Genomic DNA, 21,342 nt, shown 5'->3' with positions numbered 1-21,342 from the left:
CTGCGATCCCGTCCCCTCACAATGCCCATGACTCCAGAGCTAGCTATTTGACAACCCCAGTAATGCAGGCCATGCACACCTGAAATGCCCTAATGCATTGTGGGACCTGTAGTGTGACCACAATTCCCGGATAGCCACACACAGCCAGACCTGTCAAGTGAAAGTTATTCCTAAAGACAGTCAGGGAATGCAAGCCTGCATGCATGTAGCAACATCCCATGTGCAAGATACATATCATTAATCATGCACCCATTTACATCACAGGTGCGTCTGAACAACCCAGCACCGACATCGAGGCCCTACACATAGAGGAGTACCCTGAGGACACCGAGGGAGAGGGTCATCCTGCCCCACGACCCGGACCATCACAGCCAGCAGCAGCAGTACCACCACCTCCCCATGTGGACAGGGCAACCCCTGCAGCCACAGGAGCCCAGCAAACAACCCATGTGACACCCATGGCAGTGGTACAGGCCACAACACCACCACCCAGGAGGCAGACACGGCACACAGCCACTGTGCGATCCCAGCGCAGCGGACTGATGAGGCAGCAGCGCAAAGTCCCAACACGCGCTGGCAGGGGGGTACATGTCTGGGATCCTGGGATGGCCATAGAACGCCGGATGCTTGCAGTACACCAGCAGCAGGCACGGCACTTGGCAGCCATCCACCTGCAGCTGAATAAGACTGCGAGAAATGTGGGCCAGCTCACAGAATGCATGCAGTCCATGACCGCAGCTGTCCGTGAGAACAGCCAGATCCTGGTGTCCAAGCAGGATATCACCCGCCCGCCGCCACCGCCAGCTGCTGACCTGCCTGTCAGCATACACAAGATCTAACCATCTCATTGGAAATGCCACCACCCAACTTTCGCGCCGCTCTCTTGCGATGCAGATCCAGATGGTGCAATGCTGCCAGGACGTTGCCAGGTCCCTTGACCAAGTCACCACAGCTGTGCAGAGTCTACAGGCGTCTGGCCATGGCCAAGCAAGTGGGGGGATGATGCCAGTGAGGGCACTTCGAGTCACAGCAGCCTGTCCTTGCCGCTGGTAACTCAACACCGCCGCAGCACCAGGCCCACTGTAGCATCACGGGCCACTAGTGTCATGGAGGACGCTGAAAGGCGACTGGGTGCATCCGGCCGGAGGCGCCAGTGACTTATTGTACTGTACCAGCAGGGACATGCTGATTACACAAGCACGCCCTCTTCTCTAACATGGGGCTGTATGAGGGAATACAGTTCTCTTGTAAATTGAAAAAAATTGAAATACACATTATTGTGAAAATAACAATAAGAATTTATAGTCACAAGTAAATCCGACTCATGTCATTATTTCATTCGTCATGCATGAGTGCAGTGTTGTGTGAGGGGAATGGGTGCACTAGAAACAGTTCATTGTGATATGGTTGTGGCGCCTGTGTCCTTCAGCAGGGTTCTCCCCGCGTGCATGATGCACATGTGCAGGTGGGCGGTTGTCCCCTTCCGACTCACTGCCAGATATCTCCACAGGTATCCTCCGCTTGGTAGCAATATTGTGGAGTATTGCACACACGGCCACGATGCGGCAGCAGACCTCAGGCTGGTATTTGAGGGCCCCACCAGTCTTGTGTAGGATGCGGAATCTGCTCTTTAAAAGGCCAAATGTCCGCTCAATGCAATTTCTAGTGCGAATGTGTGCAGTATTGTAACGCCGTTGCTGTGGTGTGGCAGGGTTCAGGTATGGGGTGAGGAGGTACTCACGGAGGCCGTAGGTGCTATCACCTGAATGAAAGGAGCAGAGGGTGAGTGCCTGTTATACGCAGCTACATGGTCTCAATGTACTGTTTGTTGTCATGTGTACTTACCTAGAAGGTGTCCTTCGCCAAAGTCTCCCCTGGCCAAGCGTGTGTGCATGCCGCTGTGCCGGAATATGAAGGAATCATGCGTGCTCCCCGGGTATTGTGCCACTATGTCGGTGATGATTGTCTTTGCGTTTCAGACCATCTGGATGTTCAGTGAGTGGTAGGACTTGCGGTTCCGGTAAATGTATTCTGTCTCAGTGGGTGGGCAGATGTGGATGTGGGTACAGTCAATGCATCCAATTACATGGGGGTATTGCGCAATGTTGTAAAATTGTAGCTTGGTTTGATTCAAGTCCTATTGGGTGGTTGGGAATGTTATGTAATGGTGTAGCCGGGTCAGCATGGCCTCCAGGAAACTCCTTAGGCAGCGGGACAGTGTGCTCTGGGACATCCCCCCTGCAACTGCAACAATTCCCTGGAAGCTTCCGGAGGCCAGGAGGTGCAGGCAGCACAAGACCTGGACATGGGTGGGCACGGCATTGGTCCTCCTCGTTGGGTGCTGCATCAGGAGGTCAAGGTCCCGGATGAGCTTGGTAATCATTGCCCCATTCAGCCTGTACTTTGAGTAGATTTCCTCCTCAGTCTGGCCCAGGAGTGTTATCCGCTGGCGGAAAATTCGCTCATGGATCCGGCGTCTGTTCCTTGCTGCAGCCTGGAGCCTTCGCCGCCTTACCACCATGTAGAGTCCTGGCATTGTGAATGTCCTCATGCTCCTACTGTGTCTCCTTAAGTGTGTTTGTTCAGCCCCGCACCTGTAGCTAGTTAGGACTTTCTCTTTTTTTTAACTTTATGGTTACCACCTGGTTTGGGTTCTCCTTAAATTGCGCCTTGCAAATTACGATTTTCAGCTTTTTCGCTATTTGCGATTTTTCATGCATTTCATTTGCGATTATTTTGCGACTCCGCAAATGGAATCGCAGAATCAATGGGAAATCGCAAATACAGAATCGGAAAGGGGGTTCCACCTTGATTCTGCGAATGTATTTGCGAAGTCGCAAAATATTTTTTGCGATTTCGCAATTTGGTACTTTTCTTTTCATGAATTGCGGATCATGAAATTGCGATCGCAATAGCTGTTTCGCAGCTATTGCGATCGCATTTGTGTTGATGAATCTACCTGCATATCCTGTCACACTTTTTCTTGTTTTTACAAATTCATAGGAATAAAAACTGTATTGTACTTGCAAGAATAAAAATTAATGATATATACGCACTTTCTTGGTGTAATACAGCAATACAACCTATGTGTTCAAAGATTCATTCTTTTAGCCGGAGGAGTTTCTTCTTCTAGGTAAAGTAGTTTCTAATAGTAATTTAAGATTTATTTAGTAACGTTAATACTGAGAAAGTCAATATCATTCGGAATAACAATACATTCATATATGAAAACGAAATCGCATCTTTGATGACGAATTCGCCCATTGTGAATTCCACTTCAACCCCGACTCAGAAATACGTGGTTAAGCAGGCCGTGAGACGCAGGCCTGAGGTCACTGATTGACAGATTACAGATGGGATAGCACGTAGCCAGCAGACAAATGCACGAACAGGAAACCACAGATCGATCCCACTGATAGGTGCAGCGAAACCACAATTTCCAGGGAGACCGGCCCCAATAAAGCATACATGGCCGGAGGAGTGCACGCATTCCCAAAACACCATAAAGTCAGATGTCACATGAAGTTAGGAACACTTAGCCTATCAAGACACAGCACAAAGTGATCCGGACATCTGAACACTCTACCCACTGGCTCCATTGTGTCCACGCAAGGTCGAGGCCCACCTGGTTTCCTCATCCAATACCTTAATTTATGGCTCCAAAGACAGATGTACACATTCCTTACCAATCACCAGAAACATTTTATAACATCCACCGAACTGTACAAATGTCTGTGTTAAACCGAGTGTAAATTTAGATAGTAATCAGACCCTATGCCGGTGCTCCCGGCCAAATTGTTTAATTAAGCAAACTGTTTCTGTTTTGCCAAAGGCTCTCGTCTCTTGTTTTTTCAAGGTATTTCATGTTCAAGCAACAGTAAGATTAAATAACATCATAGCCTCTTAATTGTTTGTAGGAACACTACCTAGTTCTCCCAGCAATTACAGGGTTGAACTATTATTTATTAGCAATCTCATCGTCGAGGAAGCACATCTCTACCACTGCAGGTATTGCATCTACATCTATTTATAGTTTTTTCCTAAATTTGGCATATTGTCTAATTGGAGGTGATGTTTCTAGTGTGGCCTCATTGGTTTACGGCTGGTTTTCTCCAGACCTATATCTGGGCTGCTGTGTTGGTGGGATTTATTCTGCTGCCATGAGTTGCAAGAGACTGTTTAAGAGGAACAACGTGGTGTCCTCTTCCTGTTCCTCCTTGGATGGGTCTCTGGTTCCCCTGATGAGGCCTAGGGTCGAAGGCCATGATGGGGGTGACATGTCTCTCATTTCCAGGGAGGAGGTACAGGGCATGAATGAGGCAGCTGTGTCCAAGGCCCTGCAGGCTCGGCCTTTACCGGTTGGTCAATCTCGGCCTCGGACGGTGGATCCCAGAGCTGAGATGTCCCCTTCAGATGGGGAGAGGCTTTCCACTTCACCTGGTGGATAATATGTCTCCAGTGAGGAAATGTGGGACGTTTTGGCTCATGTGCGGGATAATTTAGGGTTACCTCCTTTCTATCTGGGAGAGGACGGTGGGACCATTATTCCACAGTATGTGAAACCCTCATGACTGGGCATGCCTTTTTTAGGGCCCGATTTGGGAGATGGTGATAAGGGAATGGCAAGAGGTGGACAAGGTTTAGGTCCCTCGTTTCTTCCAGAAACTATACTTATTGGAGGGGAATGACCCCATGAACCACAATGTGCGGTTGGACTTGATTATAGCTACCCTAATCGGTAAAACTGCCATTTAACTGGAAAATTGTACCCCGACCGATGCTATGGATGGCGGTTCGGAGTGCTCTGAGCTCCAAGCTGCCATGGAACTGCAGGCTAAGTTGTTGGCTGACATTTCTTCTGATATTATTAAAGCTTCGGCTATACCCTCTGGGGCCTTTGTGGCCGACAGACGTACCTTAGGGCATGTATGTGTGCCACATGGCACACAAGCCAAAATCAGGGGTGCAACAGGGTGTCAAAGTGACACCCTGTTCCCCTTGACAATTCGGTATTTTTACCGAATCTGTATTTACCGATTCGGTAATTACCGAATCCTACCGATTCGGTACAAAATACAGAATTTTTAGCTACATCTCATTTACCGAATCTAGAATACCGAATCGGTAAAATTCTGTATTTTAGAGTCGGTAAATGTGGATTACCTACATCGGGCCCTTTATGCTTCTCTCTTACGCTAGGCATTGGAGTGCTTTTTCAGCCTGGTTTGCTTGTAAGGAGGTTGATCCTACAGTGGCTGACCTCATTTTGGTGATGCAGTTCCTACAGGATGGGCGCTTTGGGGGTTGTTGGTGGCTTTGCTGCAGGTGCAATGGGTGGCCATTCAGGCTTTTAGGGGCTCCTGGCATCATTTGCAGGATGACGGGGTCTGATGCCTCAGTTTTTTCAGGGTCTTTTGAACCTTTTTCCTCTGCCTGTTCATTTCTTTCCCTGTTGGAATTTGCAACTTGTCTTAGATGTCTTTTCAGGTCCTCTTTTGAGCCCTTCAAAGGGCTGGAGTTGAAGCTCATGATTTTCAGTGCTCGTTTCCTGCTTGCCATCACTTCAACTAGGAGGTTGGGTGAGTTGATGGCTTTGTCCTTTAAGTATCCATTCTGCAAGATCTTTTCGGACCGGGTGGTGCTGGTGCCGTCCTTTGTACCTAAGGTTAATTCGGCTTTTCATTTCAGTCAGGAGGTGATTTTGCCTGATCCTTTCTCGGCTGGGGACTGTCGTTTGCACTGCTTTGTTTATGAAGGGTGAGAAGCCATCCACGGCTCCTTTGAGTTGTTGGATTCGGTCTATGGTCCTTTTGGCTTACGAGGGGAAAGGGGCGGATCCTCCTGTGGGGGCACAGGGGTGTTCCACACTCAGTATAGGGGCTACTGTGGCTGAACTGCCGGGTACATCGGTGGTGGAGGTCTCCAGAGCTGCGACCCGGTCTTCTCCTTCCACTTTTGTCTGCCACTATCGGATTGCTGGTCTGGAACGTTTGGCCAATGTCCTGGGCCACATGGTCTTGTCCTCTATGAAGGAGTAGGGTTTTTATGGTATTGTGATATGGAAACTTATTAACTGGTGTTCTTTTTCACTCAGTTTTCTGTCCTTGTTTTTGGCTTGCTTTGTCCTCACATGTTAAGAAGGAAGGCGATCGAGGGACGGAAGGTAATGCGCCCATTACTTACTGATAATGGCATTACTCATAATCCTACTCCTTCGCCTTCCTTCTAGATCCCTCCCGCCCTCTCGGTGCAGTCTAATTGAGTTCTAGGCTCAGCTTGTTTACATACAGGAAGTGGTTGGGATAGGCAGTGTTCTTTATAGGCTGGGGGTGGGTCTGGGGGGAGGCGGAGGGCCTCACGTGTTAAGAAGGAAGGCGAGGGAGTAGGACTAGGAGTAATGCCGTTATCAGTAAGTAATGGACACATTACAGGTTACACCACGAAAATCAATGTTGCGCATAAACATATTACTCACATCACCACCAGTGCTAGAAGTTATGGCTTCACTAAAATGAACATCTATGCACATTATAAGGCCTCTATGAGAAGGTCACAAGCCTTTTGAAGTGTGTCTTAGTGGTACCTGTGTTCTAAATATGAAGAAGACAGCGGCAGTACACATTTTGTCTCCATTTCGATGTACCAGGAACAGGCTGCAAGTGACTGTTGTCGATATATAGCAGTGTTTTGTGTCAATGGGGATACCCATAATGCTACCAGACCCGGGTCAATGTTGTGATACAATGAAGAAATAGTCACAGTAACAACAAATAGTTCTCAATAGCAAAATTAAAATTGAAGCCGCATTCACGAAACCAAGTTGGAGATGTGCAAACAGAATGCAGTTTATTATAAATGTGAATATGCACTTTAAATCTTGCAACACAGTTGCACTTTCATCCTCAAATGGTTCTAATATTTCAAAAGGTGCTCAGGTGTGGGGAAAGGGAATTGGAGTGTTGTTGGTCGAAGTGAAACCGTGAGGAGGGTGGACAAGGAAAAGAGGTGTGACGTATAGCCATCACATTTTCATAAAGATACTGTTCCGGCCTAACAAATGGTAAGTTGTTCCAAAATCACATAGATCTCAATTGACACTGTTGGTAATTTACAGTTATCAGGACTTGTGAGCCAATTGTAGCTAACGTTTCGACCCCTATGACATTAGCTAGGTGATTCCAGACTTAGGGTGGGGTATTCTACAGGACAGTGAGGAAAGGAGGCACCTAAAAGCAAGTATGATAGTCCGTGAGTAAGGGGCATGGTGTCTAAAAGGGTAAAGTGACTGCAGCTAAAAAAAGGTAAAGAATACCTGTTTGTGCATCCAGTATGTGTTAATCTGCTGGGCAATCAAAAAGGAAAATGGGCCAGAGCTCTTAAATGTAGAGGAAACACACATTAGAAAATAAAATTAAATACGCATCCAGAGCTAATCCGGACCTGAAGGTAGTGATTTGCAAGACCAGCTGAATGGGCACTTACTGTATACAATGTAGAGGGGTAGGCCTTCCGTGCCTGCCGATCAAATGATCCTGAGCAGTTCCCAGATAATGAAATCTGAAAGGACAGAAAGGGTGTGCGTCGAAGGGCTGGAGTTGAAGCTCTTCACTTTCAGTGCTTGTTTCCTGGTCGCCATCACTTCAGCTGGGAGGTTGGGTGAGTTGGGGGCTTTTTCCTTTAACCTCTTCCGTGCTCATGACGCCCCCGGCTCTCATGAGTCACGATGGGCGTGTGCGCACGACGGCCGGGGGCTGTCCGAGCCACGCCCGCAAATGGAATGTCCCAGCACTGCGGCAGAATTTGCACCGCAGTGAAGAGGTTAAGTATCCATTGTGCAAGAGCTTTTCAGACCAGGTGGTGCTGGTGCCAGTGCAGTCCTTTGTACCTAAGGTTAATTTGGCTTTTCATGTCAGTCACAAGGTGATTTTGCCTGATCCTTTCTCGGCTGAGGGCTGTTGTTTGCACTGTTTGGATGTGCAGTAAACTTTGTTATGGTATTTGCATGTGATGGAGTCTTTCCAGAAGAGGGACGCTTTGTTTATGAAGGGTGAGAAGCCATGCACGGCTACTTTGAGTCGTTGGATTTGGTATATGGTCCTTTTGGATTACGAGGTGAAAGGGGTGGATCCTCCTGTGGGGGTACAGGGGTGTTCCACACACAGTATGGGGGCTACTGGGGCTGAACTGCAGGGTTCATCGGTGGTGGAGGTCTTCAGAGCAGCAACCTGGTCTTCTCCTTCCACTTTTGTCTGCCACTATCGGATTGCTGGTCTGGAATGTTTGGCCAATGTCCTGGGCCACATGGTATTGTCCTCTATGAAGGAGTAGGTTTTTTTTTATTGTGATTTGGAACATTATTAAATAGTGTTCTTTCTCACTCAGTTGTCTGTCCCTGTTTTTGGCTTGCTATGTCCTCACATGTTAAGAAGGAAGGCGAGAGAGGGACAGGAGGTAATGCGTCCATTACTTACTGATAATGGCATTACTCATAATCCTACTCCTTCACCTTCCTTCTAGGTCCCTCCTGCCCTCTCGGTGCAGTCCAACTGAGTTCTAGGCTCAACTTGTTTACATACAGGAAGTGGTGGGGACAGGCATTGTTTTTTATAGGCTGGGGGTGGGTCTGGGGGGAGGCGGAGGGCCTCATGTGTTAAGAAGGAAGGCGAGGGAGTAGGACTAGGAGTAATGCCATTATCAGTCAGTAATGGACACATTACAAGTGACACCACTAGAAGGAAAATCAATGTTGCGCATATACATATGACTCACAACACCACCAGTGCTAGGTGTTATGTCTTCACTAAAATGAACATCTATGCACGTCATAAGGCCTCCATGAGAAGGTCACAAGCCTTTTGATGTGTGTCTAAGTGGTACCTGTTTACTAAATATGAATAAGACAGCGGCAGTACACATTTTGTCTCCATTCTGATGAACCAGGAACAGGCTGCAAGAGGCAGCTGTCGATATATAGCAGAACATGGGCCAGTCCAAAAAGCCTAAAGTCTGTGTTTAGCAAATTAATCTGCTTGAGGTCGAATTGTATGTTCTGCAGCACAGAGTAGTAAAAAGAGACTGCAAACACACAGAAGGGGATGGGAGGAATGCTTCAGCCCTAACTGGGTTTGGGTTGCTTGTGTTATGGTTCAGGAAGGCACTGGCCTGGCAGTTCAAGCTGGAGTGTTCCTATTGGAGCAGGGTCACAACTGATTTGCATGTTGCTGGGTCCAAATTGAGGTGGCATGCAGGTGTGACTGGTGTATTGGCAGAGTGGAGGGGCGAGGGGAGGACAATGGACCATTAAGAAAACACAAAAAAAGGAAAAAAAGAACGTACCTGCCAACCTCCATTCTTTAGCTCTTAGTCCTGACTGCAGGGCAAGCTCCCAGACTCCCCTGCAGCCAATTGTGTTGCTGCTCACATGCTGCTGGCAGCATGAAAGCAGCACCAGGATTGGCCTGAGCATCCTAAATTTTAACTCCCAGAGAGACTGGGAGCCTGTGCTTGCTGTCTCCAATGTAACTGGGGTTAGAGATAGCTCAGTGCGCATGTCGGTTTGGCCGTCCTAGGACTGCCAGCCAAACTAACATGCGCACTGATAGCAGTGCCTACCACTCCCCCTTGTGACTGCTCCCATGATGGCCCCACCCCCAAGACTTGACCCGGCCATTAGAACTTGAAATATAAAACAACAATAAACCCATTTAATTATCATTTTATTTTTCAAGTTTTGAGGCTAGTGGGGGGGGGGGGGGCGACGCTCTTCCACCATAATGGAGGAGCCGCCGAAGGTGGCATGATGGGCAAAAGAACGATGGGTTGGAATGCTAGTGTTTTGGGGGAAACAGCCTTTACAACGTGATTTCTACCATATTGTAACTTTACCACGCATTTTTTACCACGCATGTTTTTGGATCGCACATGCTTTTATAGCGTATGCGTTTACCACGCATTTAAGGTTAAGTTCAGGGGTGGGGGGTCTCCCCCCCACAAATACATTGTTTATATATATAAATATATGTATAAACAATGCGTGTCAAAGGCTTACAGTGTAAGAGCATTTGCGATCTAAAGAAATGCGGGGTAAAAAGCATGGTAAAGACATGCTGACTATTTCACAGAGTTGTTGTATCATACAACCGTTTATTTTTAGCATTCTAGCTGAATTTCCATTTGTTGAAATCTCAGCAAGCATGGTGCTTATATTTTCAATGAGACTTTAGTGATATGTAAAGTAAGTGCCCAGGTATGCAGTGGGGTTAGCCAAATCAATCTTTTCCTCTAAATGTATGTGCCAATGTGAAGTTGGATAAAGCAACTAGACTGCTAATTCAATGTTTTTTCTTAAGTTCTAAGGGCCAGATGTGCGGCCGGTTTTAGCGGTCGCAAATGGAGACTTGGGCCAATTGCGACCGCTAACAAGCCTTTTGCCTTGTAATAACCCTATTTTGTGGGTAGGTAGCCTATTACCGACTCATAAAATAGGGTTTGCGAGCCGGTATTAGGAAGGGGCATTTCACGGGCGTCCCTTACTAATATGTATGAATGATGTATGAATGTTTTGTGACTGGAATGCGGTCACAAAACATTCTTATTTTACCGACTGCTTGAAGGAGGTGGTAATCCATTTGCAAATAGGATGTGGTCCCCAAGAGACCCATCCCCGTTGTGAATGAGGGTGCCAACATTTTTTAAGACCAGGCAGTGGTTATTTTAAAGCATCCCGTTTTCCTTTAAGGAAAATGGGCTGCCTACCCCCTCCCCTCCAAAAGATTTGCTTTATTTAAAAAGTAGTCATAGTTACAAGAAAGGGTAAATCCAGACAAGCCACTGGGGCCTGGGTGAGGTAAAGTACAAAATAGGATCGGTCCCAGTTGTACACTTCAGAAAAACAGACGTAAATAAGTGCTAGCAGGCATTAATTCAATTATACATCAGAATATTCAGTGCAATATTATTTAATCATATTGATCATCAAAAATTATGTACAAACCCAGTAATAAATCTGGATTTACGTATCAAAAGAAGTGCCCCAAGGAGTGGGGGAGAAAAGGGGGAAAGTGGTAGTGTACACTTGGTGAGGATGAGGAGAGTGGAAAAGAGGGTAGCGACATTAAACGCATCATACCATTATATACAATTGAAGCTGGCTAGACTCGGCCAAACATTTGCATGACAACAGATAAAAAAGCCATTTGTCGGAACTGTATTGTCACAGTGAGAAAGCACTGTTGACCAAACTGGCTTAGGGCAGTGGCGTAGTCGACGTTTCGACCCCAAAAGAAAAGAAGGCTGTTAGGGTCCTTGCACCGGGGTCTTCTTCGGGACAGGGTGGGGGGCACCATGTACCACCCTTGACTGCATGGTAGATATAATATGGGTGGGCACATGGGCTCCAAATAGAAAGAGATGCGGATTGATGTCACTTAAGTGGTGTAAAGGAGGAATCTTCCTATCTTACACCTCATCAATCACAGAAATTATTCAATTGAGCATGGACCCAAAGGTTCCAAAATGCTGAAGTGGCAACACATAGCCATTATTCTAATAAGTTCACACGGGTACTATCAATCTTAAATCAAGAGAAAGAAGTGCTATCGTACTCGTGAGGTCTTATTAGAATAACGGCTATGTTTTTTATTTTTTATTTATTTATATGATTTTATATAGCGCGGACTTTACCCGAAGGCGTCAGAGCGCTTCACAATAGGAACAGTCATGATACATGAGGAGAAAATTATAAGTGAACAAATTACAAAAGCAGACGTTAAGTTACATGAGGTAAAAGTGACAATTGTGAACAAACAAAATACGTGAGGTAGCAAACAGTGCATTACAGGAGGAAAAAGTGACAAGTGTGCAGGTTACTAGAGAAAACAAAGTACAATTAGAGGTATAATACTGCAATATATGCTAGACACTCAGGCACAAGAGCAAACATTACGTAGGCAACGGTGGCACTTGTGCAAGTATCAAAAGCAAACAAAATGTGAGCGGTAGCAAACAGTGTGCTACAAGAGAAAAGTGGCGTGTGCATGTTACAAAAGAGTACCAAACACAGGTACAAGGATAATACTGATAACAAAAAGGAGGACAAATTTCCTATACAAGGGGGCAAAAGTCACCGATGTATCAGGGTGCAAACAGTCACCCATGCATTAAAAACAGGGAAGGATAAGGGAAAGGTAATCCTAGGTATAAAGTACCCTAATATGAGAGGGAAAGGCATTCAACATCCTCTGCTGCCCTCACACACCCCGAAGGATGTCATGCTTCATCATCGGGCATTTTTCTCCTCGTAGGGCCGGCGCTACAATTCCCTACGGGTCCCCAGAAGGGTCACTTTATCGGAGATCTTTTTGATGAACTGCCAGATGTTGCATGAGGGTGTGTGGGGGAAGGGTAAAGGAGGGTAATTCATGTACGTGCAAACGTGATAGTGTGATAAAATTCCAAGGGTATGAAAGCAGCATTAAGTTTTTCTTGGTAAACCCTTGGCAGTTAAGAATACTGCTTAAAAATGACTGACTCCAAAAGGCCCACTATGCCTGGGTGTCTATAGTCGCGGTCGACATGTTTCGCGCCTCTGTCGCCCGTAGGTCATTGGCGCTTTTTCAGGACCAAACAAAAAACAGTGAAGTGCACGTGAACATAATACATAAAAGTTAAAATGAGAACCCTCTTATCTCAACCACGGCGGGTAAGGAAGCCTGTATACCCTCTATGTAAATTCAGATGCTACACAGAAGCTGCTCCTGGTTGATACCCTCTTATCTCAGCCTGGGCGGGTAAGGAAGCCTGTATACCCTCTATGTAAATTCAGCTGCTACACAGAAGCTGCTCCTGGTTGATACCCTCTATGTAAATTCAGCTGCTACACAGAAGCTGCTCCTGGTTGATACCCTCTATGTAAATTCAGCTGCTACACAGAAGCTGCTCCTGGTTGATACCCTCTATGTAAATTCAGCTGCTACACAGAAGCTGCTCCTGGTTGATACCTTGGGGGGGTGGAAATGCCTCGCTCGTCTCGGTTTCTCCCTACTTATCTCACTACACGCAATCCCTTCCTGCCGGTTTAACATCCTGCACCTTTCCAAATTTAATGGCAACAAAAACAGATACAGCAAGAGATCTATGTATTTCCTTAGGATAACTCCACAACGCTCTGCTCGAATCCTCTGCATTTCCTTTGGTTTCAACAACATGACCTGGCTGGAACAAAGACCAGAGGGCGCGTAACCTGCATGCTGGACTGACCACAAAAAATAAAACAAGGATAATACTGCAATAAATGGCAAACACTCAAACCACAAGAACACACTGGGAAGGCACTGCCATAGTCATGGAGAATAGAGTTTTCAGTAATGGGAGGTCTTCCTTCAGATATTAGAGAGGGCATGAATTACTTTTGGAGGTGTCTTTGGAGGAGGAGAACTTTGAGGTCCGTTTTGAAGGCCTGGGGGGAGGAGGTGGTCTGGAGTTGAGGCGGAAGGGAGTTCCAGATTCTCACCGAGTTGCCTGAAAAGGATTGGGCCATCGATCTTTCCTTCTTGAAAGTGGCAGGGCAAGCAGTAGATTTTCCGCATTACGTGATGGTCTAGAGCCTCCAGAGAGTTTCAGTTTATTCGCCAGGTAGCGAGGAGAGGAGGAGTGCAGGGCTTTGTTGGTGATACAGGCAGTCTTGTAGATAGCTCTAGCCTCGATGGGAAGCCAGCGGAGGGTGGATAACATCGGTGTGATGTGGTCGCTTCTGTTGCCACTTCAGCATTTTGGAACCTTTGGGTCCATGCTCAATTGAATAGTTTTCGTGATTGATGAGGTGCAAGATAGCAAGATTCCTCCTTTACACCACTTAAGTGACATCGATCACATGGTGGTCTGCTGACCCCAGCCAGCCACCATCTCTATGATAACAAGATTTTCATTGGAAGAGGGAAAGCTAGGCAGTACTCATCAAAGGATGTGGGTAAGTTAATAACATGCCTTGTTCACAGCTGTCCCCTGTGATCTAAGAGACAAAGTGGCCTCCACGAAAATTCACAATTTTTCTTTAACTACTGAGACGGACTGGAGAAAGGCCTGTGTACTTAAGCCAATATTCAGACATCTACAGGGCTTGTTCCTGCATACTGGAACCTTGGTATATATGTCTACGAGTCAGCTTGGAAAAATGCAAAAAGATATGTTACACGTACAGGTGCAACAAAGTGGCAGACAACTTGGTTATGCCAATTGGCAACAATATTTGAGTATCATCTAAATTTGTAAAGAACCAGAGCCAATGACTTCCAGTCAGTTGGATAGAGAATTGACACCTACATTTAACAAGCCTTAGCTTAGCGTGAACATACGCACCCCTGCTCCAGGGAGCGAGGCTGTGCATTACGCAAGGCAATATAAGTATAGCGACAGATCAGACGGTGACAGCAACAGCAGGCCACATTAGTAGATATGGCACTGCACTGTTTCCCCCCTCGCTCAATGCAGCACAGTATAGTTTGGTTGTTGTGCCGTGTTGCTTGAAAGATTTGTAAATTGCCCCCCCCCTGGTATTTTGCATTTAATTGCATACACATTGTGCGTCATATCCTAGCTGTGATGTTGATGCATCACACTGGTAGAAAGGTAGCATGTAAGCCCTCAGGCACACTTGGTAAGAAGGATGTTGGTTTGTAGGGTGACGTGTTGAAAGCAATTTGGTGCTGTGTGTGATGACCAGAGTGGTACTCTTATCTCGTAATATCTCACTCTGATTGAGTGTGTAGTGCAACGAAGAGGGTACAGGAATAGTGCTTACTCTTAATATTATTTTGGTGTGTGGTGGGAATGGTATAGATTATGGGTTTTCCCTTTGTAGGAGGTGTTTTGGTGTTGTGTATGATGAGGAGTGCCATGGTCGTCTTGCTTCATGTGCTTTTGCATGGAAAAGAAGGACGCAGAGTGAGAGAGAACTGTACATATGACTGTGCCTGCCATCCTTGTCAGGGAGATTTGGTTCTACTTATGGGTGGGCATGGTCATGAGAGACACCTTTTATTTACATTCTTCTTGTGAGAGATTGCTTTTGGTTCTTGGGTTTTGCAAACCTGCATCTTCCAATGAGTCTTTACTGCCTTCCTGAATTTCAGTTGATCATTCTGGTGGTAGTTGTTCTGTACTTACGACTGAGTAAATGTTATTTTTAAGAGATTGGTGATTATTGCTGTTGTAAGATCAATGGACAATGATAGTCTCACAAGACCATGGATCAATGCCGAGGGCGGCTGGGATATGGGCATCAGCATCCCTGGACAGTTATCATTGGTTCAATGTTGAAGAGTATATCAAAGTCTGTAGGGCGGCTCATCAGTTTCTTTGTGTCTTTATCATTGACAGGTTTCCTCCTGTCAAAGTAATCTACATTGGGTTTTGTAGGGCCCTTTTCATGCTTTCTGTATGGATAGTTGTTATCTTGTCATGGCCATTTATTTCCTGTATAATGTATTCCCTCTCATGTTTTTCTAGATTGTTTCATTGGCATCCTGTGCCTGGGAATTTTACCTCTGAATAAAAATGATGGTGAAAATATGTCAAATTCTTTGCAACCTTAGATTCATCAGCAAAGAGTAAGTCTTCTTGTGCGTAAAACATGTATGAGGTTAGCAGTATATTCATTTTACCACGCCTATTTCTCCAGTATGAAAGCGTGTTTGAGACCTTTGCGCCATTTTATTCATGGTGTTTCTGTGTGATCAAACTATTAAAAGCAAACCGAGGGAGGAAACAGATTCGTGATTGTTAATTCTAGCTTTTTGACAATAACACTAAGAGGAAATGAAAAAAGGCTTCTGTTTCCATGAAGTAATGAATTCCATGGGGAGCTCGGAGAGCAAATCAGATTATATTTTCGTTCAGTGGTGGGTGTACACAATATATATAAATGTATTATGTAAAAGAAGAAATAAAGGAAGCGGGCAGTTTCCAGCTAAGGAATTCATGAACAAACTATATCAGTTTTCAGTTTTTCATTAATTTTGCATGAGACCCTGAAGTCCTTCGGTGTCAATCAATTAAGCAATCTGTGTCATTTCAAAGCGATTACTGTGAAAGTGTGCCTTTGTTTAAGCCACTTTTTTCCATTCAATAGAAAGGTTGCTCACTTGCTTCAGTGTTTTTTTACACTAACGTGATGTCTACAAATTGCGTGTAACGTGTGTCGTTATCCAGAAGGTTACACTTTGAAGCACGTGCACTACCTTTTTAATGAACAGTCATGTCCCTCTTCTGGGAGCAATCCCGTACCCTCCTCTAAACTTAGAACACCACAATATAGCCCGTATAGGATTGCTGGATTTTAAGTGCTATTTAATCTAAAACAATTTCACAAATCCTCATTGGGAATTCTGTTCCCAAACCCATCTTTTTTAAGTCAAAAATGTAACTTCCACTGCAGTAGTTTTTTTTGTATCGGATCAATATACCATAAGAATAAAATAAAGACGCACTTTACTGGGACTCTGCCATTTTTAAAAGGGGGCTGTGCGTAGGAGGCCGGCTGGGGATCATGCATGTCCGAGGTACGTCTTGAACTGATGAAATAAATATGTTTTTAAGGCTAAGTCGTTTGGCCAGCTGCCACTATCTTTCATTGCCTTGTTTTACCCTTGTTAAACAAGGCCACTGGGGACTACTTCCGCTGAGCTCAATTACCACCGTATCAGGAACACATGATGTCATTAATCAGTCACTCGCCGAAGAAGCCGCCCAGGGCGCACGTTGAAGAGACTTTTTCAGGAATTTTCGAAATCTGTTTTTTTATTTTTAAACACTCTTTACTGGGAGAACCAAGCGGAACAGCAGCGGAGTACGATAAGTGTCTGGCGTCCAATGGCAAGTTACCTTCCTTCAAAGCGCCTTGTCTTGTCCTCAACCTGCTGTCTGCTCTCCATCCCGCGCTGTGTCCCGTCCTGCTTTATTTGCTCTCCTTTGCTCGCTTACAGACTAGTTGTTATTGTGTCCCTTTGCTTTTCCTCCATGGTTTAATCATTTAACCACATTCTTATTTTATTGCTCACATTTTCCGGCCCTTATCTTCATAGCCAAGCTTTGTTTTAAGAGTAATTATGCATGTATTCTACATTCGCTTATTAAGTTTCCCTCGTAAACATTCCAATTGTGCGGTTACTAATGGTTTCTAATGCAATGCTAGCATACTGTTTTATGGGTTTTCTTATTTATTGAAGCAGTCTTTGTATGGTTTTAAACAGAAATACTTTATATAGCGATATGACCAGAAATAAGACTGCTTTTAAGATTGGGGGAAATTATTAGGGAAGTATTTTTAACGCGTTCCACGTGCGCTTGCATGGCGCAAACAGATTAAAACGTTCCGTCAATTTAATTAACATTAAAAAAGTCCGCCCAAGGGCAACCTATACAATAGCTAGGCCCTAGAGGTCACGATGAGTGACACCGAGACGGGCATTACTTACCTGAAATTTATAACACGTGTGTTTCTCATTTTAATAACGCTTCACATCCCTTGTATGATTTTACAGCACTTTTGAAAACTGGTCACACTTTACTATTCTGTGGTTCTCATTTATCCGAGTCAAAGAGGTCAATTGAAATTGTATTTGGTTGTGTTTCATGTTTTTTTGATGTGGGTGTCTGAGGGTTAGTTGTAAAATCAGTCTGTGATATTGTTCTCATTATTTTCTTCCAGTAGTCAGCTATTTTTGGGCAGTGCCATATGGTATGATCGAAGGTACCCTCCTCGCCACAACCTCTAAGGCAATATGGGCGTGATGTTTTGTCCATCTTGCATAGAGTGTATCTACTGTAGTAGGTGCGATGCAGGATTATAAGCTGTATTAGTCGGAGTCGCGAGTGTTAACCGTCAGGCTTCCTGTACATTGTCCTTCCTTGATGATGGTTTTCGAGCTGTGGAAGAGACCGGAATAGGTACCATGCGGGGAGCCGCCAGCCAGTATATGCTGACGTGAAGATTTCCCCCACCACGGACTCATGAAGCCTTGTAATTAGGAGCATTTGAATCCTGTGGCAAAGGTTTTGCCTTTACTTATGTCTGAGAAATTTTCGGAACATATACTGAATTCCCTACCCTTCATAAAACGGAGGTTGAGCACCTTATTTTTTATCGATACAGCGATTACAAGTTGGTAAAAAAAACATACGTAAAGCTGATTATTTTCCTTCCATGTGAGTAAGCTACTTAGGGTTGGCTGTACCCATTTGGGAGAGATTTTACCATTGGTCCTGAGGAATGCTGGGTTGAACAGGACCCCAAAGCAGAAGCATGTCGACCTATTTTTAGGACAGGGGGTTCAAATTTACTCAACCCGTATTTGTCCTTACATGCACATTGTTTTTAATTGGGTTCAAATCACCCCTCTATTAAAAGTGTTGGTCGAGGGAGTGGTCTACACCCATTTTTAATCTGCACCTGTTTGCTTTATTATATCTTTACACTACTAACCACTGGAACCCGATGAAGAAACATGGCTGCCTACTGTCTGTGGGTGCCTGAGGGTTCCTTTTTTCCACATTGGGAAGTCACTATTCTTTTGACACAGTTCACTTTCTGATATAAGGCACTTAAGTGTGGTAATGGACGGGCTGTCTTACCGCCCCCCCCCCTTTTTAGAGCTTTGTATATATCTTAGTTTTGGATACTCTTTTGTTGTTTTGAACTGAACCAACTTCCTTGATGATACCCAAAAGACTACCCTTCCCATAATACACTGTGTTGGCTAATAACTTATATGCTTTCCCATGCTGCACTGGTTTCGAGGTCAGGTGACATTTGCAGCATATAAGCTGCCTGCTCGCGTTTTCAGGTGCTTGGCTTTTTTGCTAGGACCACCCTCTTCCTGCGAGTTCCTGTTGTTATGAGAATCTCTGTTGCGGTAAATCCTAACTCCCGGTGTGCTGTTTGGCCTGCCATTGTGCTCTCTCTCTCCCCTGCCGCTGTGAGTGCTAGGTCGAGCTGGAACCTGCCATTGTGCTCTCTCCCCTGCCGCTGTGAGCACTAGGCGGCAGTGGAACCTGCCATTGTACTCACTCTCTCTCCTGCAGCTGTGAGCGCTAGGTCGTGCTGGAACCTGCCATAATTTTTTACCGTTCTGCAGAACACTTTGTTGAGTTGTCCGGAATCCACTTACCCCTTTGTACGAGGTAGCATACAAAACAGTTTTTTCCTCTTTCTTGGATTTAGCTGCTCGCCGCCCCCTGCGGCATTTCATTAAAACACAACCCGCCCCCTTTTCGAGGACACGCTGATGAATTTTATTTTTTAAGGCTTTATTGTTCAAGCGCAATGAGCGCTGTTAATCAATTCCGCCTCTCGCTGAATTTCACTTTCTGCCGGTCGGGCAGACGACTAACACCTGAGTTGCTGTTGCTTGTTTTTTGCTAAATGGTGAAGTTTCTCAAAAACAAGAACAACATAAGATAGTTAGTTAGGTTGTTCACTTCTTACTTTGAACTTTGCGGATACGGGGTAGTTAATCACCTCCAACCAAGTACATTCCTTATCTGCACAGGTTGTGCCATAGGACAGGACATTATTTTTGTTTACTCTTCAAGACATTTTTACTTTTGAGAGACCTGATGTTATCCTGGGACTATCTTCCAAAGTGAGTACGGAAAGCATATGGTATTAGTCTTTATCATTTGCCCTCCTTTAGTGTGCCTTGATGGTTTGAGATGGCTGTACCCTACGTGAGTGGAGGGGCACTATCTTCGCTTCTGTGGATATTGGTCTTTCTGGCACGGGCCCAAACCCTGACAGCGAGGGTATGCCCACCTCTCTTAGCGAGGCCAGCGCCTCCTGCCACTCTGTGTCATCAAGGTCGCCTAAGTCGCGGGTCCATTTGTCCCTGAGTGATACCGTGGGATCCGGGAGGTTAATAACTAATTTCCGATAAGTGAATGACGTAGCCCGCTTTTGCATGCAGTCCGTCAGCAGCCTGTCCTCCAAGGGGGAAGTCTCAGGCACCTCAGTACCGCGTGGTATGGCCGCGAGCAGTGCGTGTTTAATCTGTGTGTAGCGAAAAATTTCTGAAGGTGGAAGTTCGTTTTGTTGCTGGAGATGTTTGAATGTGACTACGTCCCCCTTAGACCACATGTGACCCACTGTGGAAACGCCTATGGTGTCCCATTGCTCAAAGCCCTTGCTATTCTGAAGTCGTCCCAACCGTTTAGTGCCCCAGAGAGGAGTGAGTTGGGTAAAGACCCCCTGCCAGCCCAATTTTGCTTGCGCCGCGTGCCATATGGCGACTGTGTGTTTTGTGGGCCCTATTAGCGTAGAGGTAAGTCCCTTATTGTAGAGTGCAGAGAGCATATTTTCTGGTCCCAATAGAAACCTGTCTGCTCTGTATGCGGGGTCTGCCTGCGGGGCATGTATCCACTGATTAATGACCTTTAATTGCGCCGCCCAATAATACAGTTGTATATTTGGGAGTGCTAAATAAAGAAAGAAAGAGTTCTCCCAAATACTTGAAGGTCCAGAGGGGGGAGAGATAAACCAAGCACAAATGTATGAGACCTCAGGAAGGACCTATATTTCTTTTTAACATTGAGTCAATCTTATCATTTTTTTGAGAGATGCCAAAGAGAGAACATGTGGGTGATTATTTAAACAAGTTTATTAGTATTTTTACATTTTTTTATATAAAAGAATTATTTTGACACATTTTTGCAACTGAATTGTTCATTGTAGAAACAAGAATTAGAATTACTCAATTTACATATAACATTAAGAGTGCCCTCTAGTAACAACTAATCTAATTTTTCATACATACATACTAACATGGCAATCATACTGTAATCTATTCTAAAATAACATATCTTTCATCACATACACAAAAAACAAATTTATTTATACTAGACACAAGAACTAATACATTTGGCAATTCTAAGGTGTACTAAGTTGAATACACAGGAGATCCAAGATGGTATGGGTCATCTAGTTATGATGGAATAAACTAGTTTGTATCCAAGACAATTGATGTTAGGCCGACGTACGTTTCGGTGAGAAACACCTTCCTCAGGGCCAAGGACAACGTGTACAACAATTTATCAACACAATATATTAAAAAAGTTGAGGGCATCAGACAAATTTCTGAAAAGTAAAAGGTACAACAAAGAACTTGTAAGTATCAATATTACTATTTCTTTTACATAACATGCTCAATCAGTGGCATCATATATGAACACATATTTTACTTTAAATAATGACAACTATTTGCTCATAGCTAGTAGTTCCTCCTTATAGATAGTTTAGATTGGATAGATCAGAGAGATTAGTGTTTAGCTGTGACAGAATGGAAATCAGATCCT

The 21,342-nt window shown here is 45.0% G+C and overlaps 1 protein-coding gene across 4 annotated transcripts in view; it reads left to right on the top strand.

Moving 5' to 3' along the window:
• FILIP1 (filamin A interacting protein 1) overlaps window positions 1-21,342 on the top strand; it is a 751,153-nt gene that overhangs the window by 129,663 nt on the left and 600,148 nt on the right. The window contains exon 1 of one of the 4 annotated variants that reach the window (XM_078648079.1): window positions 15,584-15,605. The exons of the other annotated variants lie outside the window; for them this stretch is intronic. The gene's annotated coding sequence lies outside the window, so the exon portion shown is untranslated. Of the gene's footprint in view, window positions 1-15,583; window positions 15,606-21,342 lie in introns of those variants that run through there. 4 annotated transcript variants of the gene reach the window in all.

The sequence above is a fragment of the Lissotriton helveticus genome, chromosome 6 (assembly GCF_964261635.1).
Source record: "Lissotriton helveticus chromosome 6, aLisHel1.1, whole genome shotgun sequence".
Classification (NCBI taxonomy): domain Eukaryota; kingdom Metazoa; phylum Chordata; class Amphibia; order Caudata; family Salamandridae; genus Lissotriton; species Lissotriton helveticus.
Note: the sequence above shows the minus strand (reverse complement) of the source record. Positions and strands in the feature narration are given on the sequence as shown.